The 11,297-nt window shown below is 43.9% G+C and overlaps 1 long non-coding RNA gene across 4 annotated transcripts; it reads right to left on the reverse strand.

The window, feature by feature from the left end:
* Positions 1–7,047: 7,047 nt before the first annotated feature.
* Positions 7,048–8,678, reverse strand: LOC144148081 (uncharacterized). Of its 4 annotated transcripts, XR_013317970.1 has the most exons (6): positions 8,357–8,678; positions 8,150–8,251; positions 7,986–8,079; positions 7,845–7,910; positions 7,699–7,757; positions 7,048–7,589 (listed from the first exon to the last, which is right to left on the reverse strand). It is a non-coding gene; the product is annotated as an uncharacterized LOC144148081 (long non-coding RNA). The 4 variants fall into 4 exon arrangements; XR_013317968.1 differs by having other exon boundaries at positions 7,699–7,910; XR_013317969.1 differs by having other exon boundaries at positions 7,845–8,079.
* Positions 8,679–11,297: the final 2,619 nt, after the last annotated feature.

Here is an 11,297-nt window from a genome sequence, read left to right on the forward strand (position 1 = left end):
TGAATAGCATTATTGACAAATGGATTAAGTGAAAGTAACCTCGGCAGCAAAAATACGAACCTATTTTAGGAAAGATCGTCAACACATGGTCAGAAGTAGAGTTCATCGAAGAGTACAATTTCCCAGCATCCACTATGGCATTCCCTGTAGCCATTTCTAGTTTCAGCGTGTAAAACTACCTTGGCTTTTTTATCTGAAGACGGCAATCACATATTTGCACACAATGGAAGATCAGTGCAGTTCATACTTGCATATGAAATGAGTGAGTATATATACTGTTCTCTTCATGCCTGACCAGAAGAAAAGTGCAATTTGCTTCACTTCAAAGTAGGGGCTTTAGTCTGAAATATCCTGAATGAGTGGAAGCTGAATTGTCACACAATTATAGTTTTACTGCAGCGTCACAGAAGAGTTTAGGTTGTCGAGAAAAATTGGAAGCTCATCACTGCTGACTGAGGGCCATCTTTCAGGGAAACTTGCACAAATATTATGAGCTTCATATCGTCTAAAGTCGCACAAGTGTTTTCCTAGTTTCGCTATGCTGCTGCATTCTTCAGAAATAACACTTCCCTGCAGAAACGTCTTACTGTCATTGAGAATACCCCCATGATGGTGGTTATGGCCATCCTAAGAGATTGTAAGAATTTTTAAAGGAAACTCTGCAGCGTACCATTTTCTTTGGGACTTTACAAGGCAAATTATAAATTATGCCTTCTATATCAAGCAAATGCGTACTCAGAATATGTACAGATGCTGTTAGTAGCCGTACTGGGAACTGTATGCAAATAAAATATAAGGCATATTTTATGACTGCAGTTTCATAGCACATTCACCATGACTGGCTTCATAGGTCATGATCTCAATGTATATTTTACATCTGTGCAAAAGGAACGTAGTGCACTGAACACACTTAAAATCATTTCTAACTCAGTTAAAGTAACTCACTTAACATCAACTCTACAGTTTACTTATATGTTCAAGGCAGTAAACCCCTGAGTTTATGTTCGGTTGATTGATCAGTTAATGGACTAACTGAAAGAAACTGAAAGTAACTCAGCAAAAAAGTGCGAACCTATTTCAGCAAAAGCATAATGCATCATGGTCAACAGTACAGTTGTCATCCAATACTGCGATATCTCTAGCACTTTACTGTGGCATGCCTCATAGCCTGTACCTGGCTTCATCGCATAAAACTCCCTTAGTTTGATCCCAAGACTGCGGTCACATTTTCATACGCGTTACCTGATAGTGCATGTCATCATACGTGAACATGTATTCATGTATTACGTACCTCAAATAAATGGTGTCTAAATAAGTAAACCTCTAAATAAAAGCAAAATATTGCAATAACTGTAGCATTGTTTAAATGTAATCTGGTAGCTTTCGTGGCACAGAGCACCTGTGAAGAGGGAAGAGGGAATCAGTTCCCTGTGAAGAGGGAAGCAATTTATGTTATTACATGTCTTATTTTTGGTAACACAGGGGGTTTGGTGCCTCGGTTTGCCTCCCCCCTCCACACTTTTTTTACTCACATCCATAGGTGACAGTGATCGATTTGCTGTGGTGAGAGACCCAGGTGGTTCCCTCCATAGAGGCTCAGCAGCATTTGCACATAGCTGCCCTTGTCTGTAAATTAGCAAATTGAATCGTGGTGCTTTTAATCAAACTTATCTTACAAGGATTATAATATAGTCCTCCTTGCTATAAATTGTTTGCATAGTTTTTTGTATGTATAGAGAATCGCATTTTGCTTACATCAGTGGGATAAACAGGATGAGGTAACAATCAATTACACATCCACAAAGCACACAGATTGTGCCTTAAACTGAATTAGCTTATAAAATAGCTAGCGAGAAGCATATATAGCACACTTTTTAAGTTGAAACTTCCTAATTAATCCACTCATGTTCAAACATAACGCCGAATGCAGGCTATGCAAGCTATGCAGGCTATGCAAGAGCTAAGCTAGCTCTTACCGTTTAGCATTTACACTTTATTTTTATCTGAGTAGAAGATTTTGGAGCTTTCTTTTTGCTGCAATTGTATTTGGTGCACTTGAGCCCCACGATGTGCATCATGGGACAAACTCTCGTATCATGATTTTAAGGAATATATACGCAACCATGCATGTACGTTGGTAACTGAGGTATGTTTTGAAATGCTGATGTTTTGCCATCTGGCCCTTTTATCACGTTTTAATAGCGGTCGGTAGTACGGCTCATCTTTCGCCCCAAAAATAGAAGAATTATGCAGAACTGGGGCTTATTTTGCTGAGGCAATCGAATAAAATACAAAGCAAACACGTGCGCGCTCCGTGCTTGTTGACGAAAAGTCGGAAATGCTGATGAAAAGTGTCGTGTCAGCTCATAGGAACCTCAAAACTTGGAAAGCGATGTGCAGAGCACGCTTGACGCTCCTTTGGGGTGGGATGTATGCAGAAACGGAAATGTTATTATTCATTTTTTTGCGTTAGGCTTAAAACACGTGTGTTTACTCAGCGCCCCCAGTACCAGAGGCGATAGTTTATTTCTTCGCTAGGAATGAAGGCGGTATTCTGTACACTGTTTATACATCTCGAAATTACGATGCACGGCGACCAATGAAGGTCATCAGCTTCAAAATGAGTCAAGGAAGTTTAAACTGAACAAAGCAAACTCGATCATCCTGTCCAGACGCTTTTTGAATTTGTAAAAAGCTTGCATTGCACACCTCTAAGACGAGGGAGGACGGGGGGAGGCTAGGTTGGTGAGTTACAGTGTCCTTAATCATACATTATAACCGTCGCGAGCGATGAGCGAGCGATAGCTTCCGATCGATGCATTCGTGCACGAAGCGAAGCCGACTTTCTGGAAATCGGTGGGAGCGGTGGTTGTTGTATGCTACCAACTGTCCCTGTTCTCGGTTCATTCGATGTCCAAACTATTTAGGAGTCACCGGCTCTCCTTTCATCTAAAAATGGCTCCGTCTGGGAGTCCAGGCACCAGGTCAAACAAGCATCTGAACGACGTGGGTCCAAATTGGAACTAGTTTTGTTTTAAATGGTCCCAGCAGATAGATTTTGCTGGGGGATAACACCTGGCCCCTTACTTTTACAATTAGCTTTAGGAATTGTCATGCTCAGACAAAGCAGCCTAACTTTTTTACCAGCTGGTTAGCATATTTACATTTTTTTATTTCCCATATTCATTAGAAGTAATTCCAAACACTGATATTACAAAGTTCCAGCCAGTTTGAGTTCAAACAGAAGGCACCGTTGCAGCACTTACACAATAGGCAATTAAACAGCATTTGCGCACCTTGATTGTACTGTTACACTTGCTCCACTTTAATCAGAGTTTTTTTTTTTTTATTGTGAGTGATGCGGTCCCACAGCTGCAACCACTTGTGAAGGACCATGTCTTGGGCCATAACAATTGTATGATGAACTAGGTAGTAAAGATAAGAAATTGTAATATACAAAGGATAAAAAAAGGCAGGAAGTTAAGAAACATCTTTAGTTGGTGTGAGGTATACTACTACTCATTAACTTGGGGATCATAATTGAAGAGCAGGATCATGATGCTACGCTCATTTGGTGAACAGTGGTGTTTAACAATGATTTATCGTGTGATGAGTGGGATTCCCTTCTCAGCATCAAATAGGAAGAATCTAAGCCAGTTAATTGTTACATGTTGAATTCTACGACAGTCAGCCTGAAGACTCAGACAAAAGGAGAAAAAACAGAGCCGTGCACGGTGTTGCATGGTGCATATCATCCCTTCATTTCCTTGCCTTGTGTTTGTTATTCGAGGCTGACCATTGAAGAGTTGAACTGCTCCTCATGATGGACTTTGCATTTTACCCAACTCCTTGCAAGGAAGGAATTGAGGAGCAGGATCTTGCTTTTTGTGGTAGACAATGGTGCTTCGTCTTGTTCCTCACTTATGTGAAGAGTGGAATTCTCTTGATATTGCTCATCGGTAGCGTGAAGAACAGAATGAGCAGAGAGATCATGACCCTTCTCTTATGAGGCACAGAAATCATTCGGTGTGGAGTGCAATACTCATGTAAAGAATGGGATGATGCCCCTTCTGATTTGGTACCAAGAGATACATGCGGATGCAGAGGCATAAATTTAACCTTTTGATAAGTACGATACCCAGAAATGCTTCAGCATCACAAGAGAAAAGAAAAAAACAGCCTAAAGTTCTGCATGCTGCATTGAGACTAGGCATTTCAGCCTCTTCGACTGTTTCAGCTGTCGATAGCTGTGTGAGAAGGCGTTGTTTTTTTAACCGGCAAACGATTCCACGGGGGAAGTTCCAGAATCAGCTGTATTGACTTGAAAGGATGTGAAAAACAGATGGGAAGATTCCTGTCTACGTGGCCAAAACTGGATTTCCTTTCACTTCTGTACTTGTTCATCCCTATACGGTGAAAGGGAGCCAAGCAAGAAAGCCATTCATTGATGGCGTAAGGGGTGCGTGACCCTTCTCGTAGACAGCAGTCATGGACAAAGTCTCATCACAGTTCAAGATTCAGAAAGAAAAGAAATGCACATAAAATGCATGTTCAATAACTTGAGGAAGAAAGCATCACATACTTGTGACATGAACAAAAATTAGAAGTCAATGTGCCTTCTCGTAATTCCTGTTCCCTCACTTTCACTCCTATAAAATAAAGTTTTGATTTGATAATTGAACTCAAGAAGCTCTAGTCAAAGAGCGTATATAGGTGTTTTACAACGCATATGTTGTATGTTTTATTATCTGAGCACACCTAGAAGCAAACACCCAGCTTCAGTACTGCTTTCACGCTTGAAGGCACAGTTGACTCCCAATAATACGAAGTCCACAGGGACCACAATTCAATTGAACAAAATGCACCTGAACAGCATTGTCATTAGTCCGCAACTCGTTCTCTTTTTCATTTCGTTCAGAATCTTGACTTTTGTTGTGAAGTCGAGCTTATATGTCATGGGTTGTCGTGATAGTGCAGACTTATCGCTAAAATCAAAGCCTCAAATGTTCACCTAACTGCTCACACAGTGCTGTGAGAAACAAAGAAGGTTGAGGGCCTCACAAGAGATGTGAACATTGGCGCAAGTCTGAACTAGCCTGCTTCTTTATCAACAGTGCACTACCTTAGTTGTGATGGCACCGACATCAGTAGAGAACAATTAGGGCGCTGTTTCGACACTTGAAAATGGTTTTATATCGAGAAATGACAGTCACCTTGATGTTTCTATTCAATATAACTTCCAATTAACTAATATAATGGGTTCCAGCTTCAAATTATCAAGCAATTTCTTCCGTTGATTTGCATGTAAAATTGCCGGAACCCGCACATTACTTCCAATTAAGTGACTTCAAGTTAGTGAGAGCTTACTGTACTGTCAGTGACAAGATATGTCAGCCTGGGCGTTCTGTATCACCCAAAACTCCTTTTACTTGTTCAATAATTACAGCAGAACTGGAGCATTGTGTTTCAGTATGCATCAACATTATCTTTGTTAAAAGTACCATCCAACAGCAGGCAGTGCTCAACCGTGAATGTTCAAGAAAGCCAATTTGTGATACCGTAAAAAATTTCCATTGATTTGATTGATTGAAGGGTTTAATGCGCCGACGCAACACAGGCGATGAGGCATGCCGTAGTGAAGGGCTCCGGATTAATTTTGACCACCTGGGGATTTTGAACGTGCGCCGAAATATCGTGCACACGGGCATTTTTGCTTTTTGCCTCCATCAGAAAAGCGGCAGCGGCGGCCGGGAATCGAACCCATGACCTCGTGCTCAGCTGCGCAACGCCTTAGCCACTGCGGCGGGTAAATTTCCATTGATGCTTAGCATTCACTTCTTATCGCATTTGGACAGTGGAGCCAGTAAATGTGCCGGGTTGGCCTTTTTGGAGTGTGCAAGATAACATTAATCTGCCCTTGTTGGGGCACGGTGCCTGGCAACGTGCCAGCAGGAATGAAAACACAACACATGAAGGAGGGTGTCTACTACTCAGTGTTAAAAACTAATGACAACAAAAAAAGAGGTGTGAGGTTATAGGGGCAGATGCAAGCATTTTGGCTAGAAATGCTCCTCTGCAGTTGATTGATTGATTGTAGGGTTTAACGCGCCGACGCAACGCAGGCGATGAGGGGCGCCGTAGCGGAGGGCTCCGGATTAATTTTGACCACCTGGGGATCTTTAACGTGCGCCGAAATCTCGTACACACGGGCGTTTTTGCTTTTCGCCTCCATCAGAAAAGCGGCTCCTCTGCAGTTATTAGCATACTCAGTCATGCATCTTTGTATCTGATGGCAGGTCATTTAATGGCAAGCTTCCCAAAAAGACTCGTTATAACATGAAGCTTGCAAATTCAATGTCAAACAGTGCTATGAAACATTGCCAATTCTGCATTCATCACAGATGGCTAAATTAACTCCAAGGATTTGTGTTTAAGTCGTCAATGCAACAACCACATGCTATGAGCTTGTGTGGCATGCGCTTTGCACGATCAGGTACGTGTTGCGACTGAAGTACCGCTAGGTTGTGTGCACCAAGATGTTTTAGGTCCGACATGTTCAATGAAAACCTCTTATTAAACAAGAAAATAATTTAAATAAAAGGGGGGGGTGGGGCTTGCCAGCTACGTTTTTGTGCTCTGTTCGGGACACCACAGGGACTAGGTGAAGTTGCAAGCCACCAACAAGTGATTGCATTATTGCAGTGGGACATCTGGTTTCATTTGATAGCTCTGCCATAATGCTAGCATGAAGTTCACACGATAACAGCATGCCTGCCGCCATCCTTGTGTGCCAGAATAAAGTGCAGCTGGTATTATTTTTCCTTGACATGTTTATCCCATATAGAGCTGGCCGGGGGCTATGGGATAGAAACGGAAGCGCAATAGCTAGTTTGTTGATAAGATTAAATTAGGAAAAAAAAAAAAAAAGCATTGCAGCAGCTCACAAGTTCTTGCGGGAGTGAACTGCCTCTTTTGATGGTCATAATTATATGTGGAACATATAAACGCCCAGTGGGGCTCATCCTACCACGAAGGAAAGACCACAGATAAGCACTTGACAGATTTATTGTTCTCAAGTACACCAAACAAGCAAACACAAAAATTCATTCCGACTCTTATTATGCCAATTCTCGTGATACGCAATTATTTTTACTCGACGGACAAAAACAAAGCAAATTGTTGTTCTGTGAACGCGTCAAAAGGAGGTGCCACTTTACGTAAATCACCGGCTTTTAGCTGCCTGCTACCTAGCTTGAAATTGTTGCAATTTTCTTCAGGTCCAAATTTTGCCACGCTGGACGACAACACGGCAGAATTTTCTGTGGTCACGCCAAACAAAAGTACCACTTTGCCTAAATCGCCAGTTTTCAGCCTGCTTTCCAGAATTTTGTTGCGCGTAATACCAGTTGCTGGGGTGATAGCCGTACTCCAGGTGGCACCTTGAAAGGAAAGGAAAGCAATAAAACAAAAACAATATTGTGTACACACAGGAGAGTTTCCAGCAGCGTGGGCTGCTGTGTGGCTTAACTTGGTTTTCGGATTTTTGCAATCCTTTGCTGGGGCTGCTCAGGGAATGCCACGTGCTATACCTTGAAAAGAAGAATTATCACCGCCACCAGCTCCACGCAAAAAAAAAAAAAAAAAAACAACTTCGTTCACAATGCCATGGTCAGTTTGCAGCAGCATAGCGTGCCATACCTTGGTTTTTAGATTTTTGCGGTCCCCTGAGGCCGCCGATGGAACGCCACGTGCTACACCTGGAAAAGAACAAAAGATCACCGCCACCAGGTCCACGCACAACGTCCAGTTTTAAGCAGATCGTTGCTGCGCAGGCTTTACTTTACCTCCGTCCTAGGTTTTTGGATTCTTGCGGTCCCCTGCGGCCGCCGATGGAACGCCACGTGCTGCACCTTGAAAAGAACAAAAGATAACGGCCACCAGCTTCCATTTTTTAGCAGATCGCTGCTGCGCAGGCTTTACTTTACCTCCGTCAGAGTCCTTCAATGCTTTTCCTTGCGGCTCAGGCTCAGCGCGCGAAAACCATCACGGCGTGCCATGGGGTGGCACGTTTTGCTGCAGCTGAAAAAAAAAAAAAAAAGGCAAAACACATGAAAGCAAAACCCTTTCGACGGGAATATGTACTGCTTACCTTGAGATTGTTGCGTTTCCGGCAGAACCATAATTTCGTTCCGATGGGCTTTCGCGCCAAAAAAGGGGCACTGGCGAGCAGCACGTCGTGTACCTGCTGCAGCTGTAAAAAAAAAAAAAAAAAAAAAAAAAAAAGAAAGGGGGCAAAACCCTTTTGCCGGGAATATGTACTGCTTACCGTTGTCAGATGGTGGAGGGTACTGCTTACCTTGAGATTGTTGTGCGTTTCCTGCAGAACCACGATTTCGTTCCGACGGGCGATGACAAAGCAATTTTCGCGCCAAAAAGTGGGCACCGGCAGGCACCGGCGAGCAGCACGTCGAGCACCCGCCCGCCGCAAGCACCGGAGCCGAATGAATGAACCGGCAGGCTCGGCCGGTCGGCCGCGGCCGCAGCGCGGTGGCGCCGCCGTACGGCCAGGGACCTTTCTGGGGACCTTTTTTGGTTCCCTAGGCGCCCTGGGTCGCCTAGGGAGACGGATCGCCTTCTTGAGCGTTGATTTCTGTTAACCAATCAGCGTTTCCAGCCGTTCCTCCCCTTATACGCTTGGCAGCTACATAAGCAAATGGCGGCGCCCTGTTTTTACGCTACGAGTGATCGTCATGCACGCTCTTGGTCAGCATCGACAGATGAGTATCTACAAACGCAAGATCGACATGCACGCTTGGTCAGCATTAACAGGTGTGTTTCTACAAACGCATGACAGTTTCTTAAAGCTCTGACATTCTTAACCCTTCCATAAAATGAAGCAAGGCGTATCAGATCAACGCGCGAAACAGCACGCTTTTCGGTAGCGCCCATTGGTTCTCATGAAACGTCATGGTCTAGCTGCTCAGCTGTTCAGACTCCCACCGCGTCCGTCCTGTCGTTGGAACAAATATTCTATTTTTCTTGGCTCGCCAGCCTGCGAAATGACACCGAGGCGTCCACTTCAGGCACGCGTAATCCGCTGTGCCTTGTCGGAAGCGGCTGCTGCGGAGTGGTGCGTCCAATGGTTTGACCGGCACAAACATGTCTCAGGATCGTCTAGAAAGTCTGAACAAAACGCACGAGGTACCACCCTTCACATTTCGGATACGAAGTTCTGGAGGCGCGGGTTAGTAACTGTGTAATTTTGCAATTAACCCGGGCAAAATATTCGGCAACTTACACCAACCGACAAGAGATACACTTTATGAACACGCCTACGTAGACAGTGCTAGCGATGTTCTCACACGCTTGACACGCAGGCGCAAACGTGCTTTTTTAGAAATCCCGTTTTAAATTAATTTTCGTGTATATGCCGCAAATGTGTTGTAGGTCCTGAGAACCTCTGGTGGCTGTATTACATTGCACCGATTTCCTACGTACCTTTGTCATGCTCATAATCATTTTCAACATATCTTTTCCCTTTATGACAAGTAGAGTGAAGCTCAGTAAAAGCGCGAGTTAAAATCTCAATTCATATTAAAGATTTTTTTTAAATTTAATTAAAGCAGTGAACCTCTGATCATGTGTGCTGTTAATAAACTTGTTAGTCTCAAAGACTAAACAACAATGTTTTCTCACTTCTAACCTAAAAACAGCGGTCACATTTAAGTGACAGTGGTCGAACACTTGTACACTATCTTGACAATCCACCATCGTCATCCTTGAGCTTGGAGGACAAACCGTTGCATGGGCTGCCGTGCCAGATGGTGGCAAGGAAAGCCTCTTCAGCACTGATGTCTTATAAGGCTGAAACAATTAGGACATCAGACAAAAAGTAAATTTCAAAATTTGCATAAATGGGCATAAATTTCAAAAATTTTAGACGCTTAAATTTGGGCTTTATACCTCTAAGTTGCATCGTGCGGGTGTGCTGTGGGGGGTCACGAATACTGTGACTGAATTCCCTGGATGCTAAACTTGGACAGGGAGGGTAGGAAAGGTGTGCACAGTTGCGGTTGCGCACATTTATTTCACAGTTTTCTGCCATTAGGCTGCTATTTAAAAAATAAATCATAAAAAAAACTTGCATTTTGTCTGCATGGCTCCTTTAGAACTTGTAATAGCTGTGCACCCCGCAGGGCAGACTGCTTCAGCAAGTGGTGATCCAGTCTGCAGCCGCGACTGCCTTACCTGGCGATACAAGGCGAGGATACTAATAGATAAGTCATCTGCACTGACGCGGTACTTCGGTGTCCCTTTATTTCCTTAGTGCAGGAACACTCCCAGCTCATCATTACCACGGACTTTGTAAGTCGGAGCAAAGAAGCCAAGTTCATCCCGTTGTGAGTGGTCGTAGCTGTATACTGACTTTTACGGCAAGCCTCCCCTGACCAAAACACCCTCCATGGTGTCATGCACCCATGACTACTGTTTCTCAGGCCCACTTTGTGCTGCACGTGAAAGCAGCCAGTCCATTGAGAGAAGGAACAGTCACCTCCGCAAGCCTGACCGATTGAGATCTCGGAAGTCACCTGTACTCATTCAATCAGCGCTCCAATTGCTTTTGGAACTCGAAGTTGTACGTTGTGCTGTCAAAACTGTAAACGCTCTACAACACAGGGTCACACATGTACACTAGTTCAATCAGCGCAGTGAAGCACTGGAACAGGAATATGCTTTGAGCCTGCCATCAAGTTCATGCTCACAGTACGAGATTTCTATGTAGTGATTGCAAGGACACAGCCTAAATGTTCCTCATCACTTTTCCAGCAATATTTTCCGCCCGCCTAACCTGAATCCTTGCAAAGTCACTGCCTTCTGGTCGTGTCATTTTTTTTTAGCTCAAAAATGTCTGCCCTGTAATTTGCTGATTCAACTGCCCCCTTCCTTGATTTGTTTGGCGGGAGGAGGAAATTCCTCTCCAGATATTTGTAGTGGAGTGGTCCTCACACTTTTGCAATCTGGACTTAAAGGGACCCTGCAACACACTGTGAGTAGTGCAAGTAAACCTGCGCGACGTTTAGCTTACACTACCAGGAATACCTGAGCCAGATATTACACGTGCACGTGAAGCGGTGAGCACGCAAATCGCTGCGAAAGATGCGAAAACACCAACCGCACTCTCTTCAATTCTCCTCATTATGCACCTCTGGCATGGCCTAAACGACGTCTTTGAGGCCATGGCTGTCTGAAGTTTGAGTGATGAGCTCACTACTTCCCTTTCAACCAGACCACTCGAC

This window comes from Haemaphysalis longicornis, unplaced genomic scaffold (genome assembly GCF_048455015.1).
Source record: "Haemaphysalis longicornis isolate Haplotype H1 unplaced genomic scaffold, Haemaphysalis longicornis Haplotype H1 scaffold_759, whole genome shotgun sequence".
Classification (NCBI taxonomy): Eukaryota; Metazoa; Arthropoda; class Arachnida; order Ixodida; family Ixodidae; genus Haemaphysalis; species Haemaphysalis longicornis.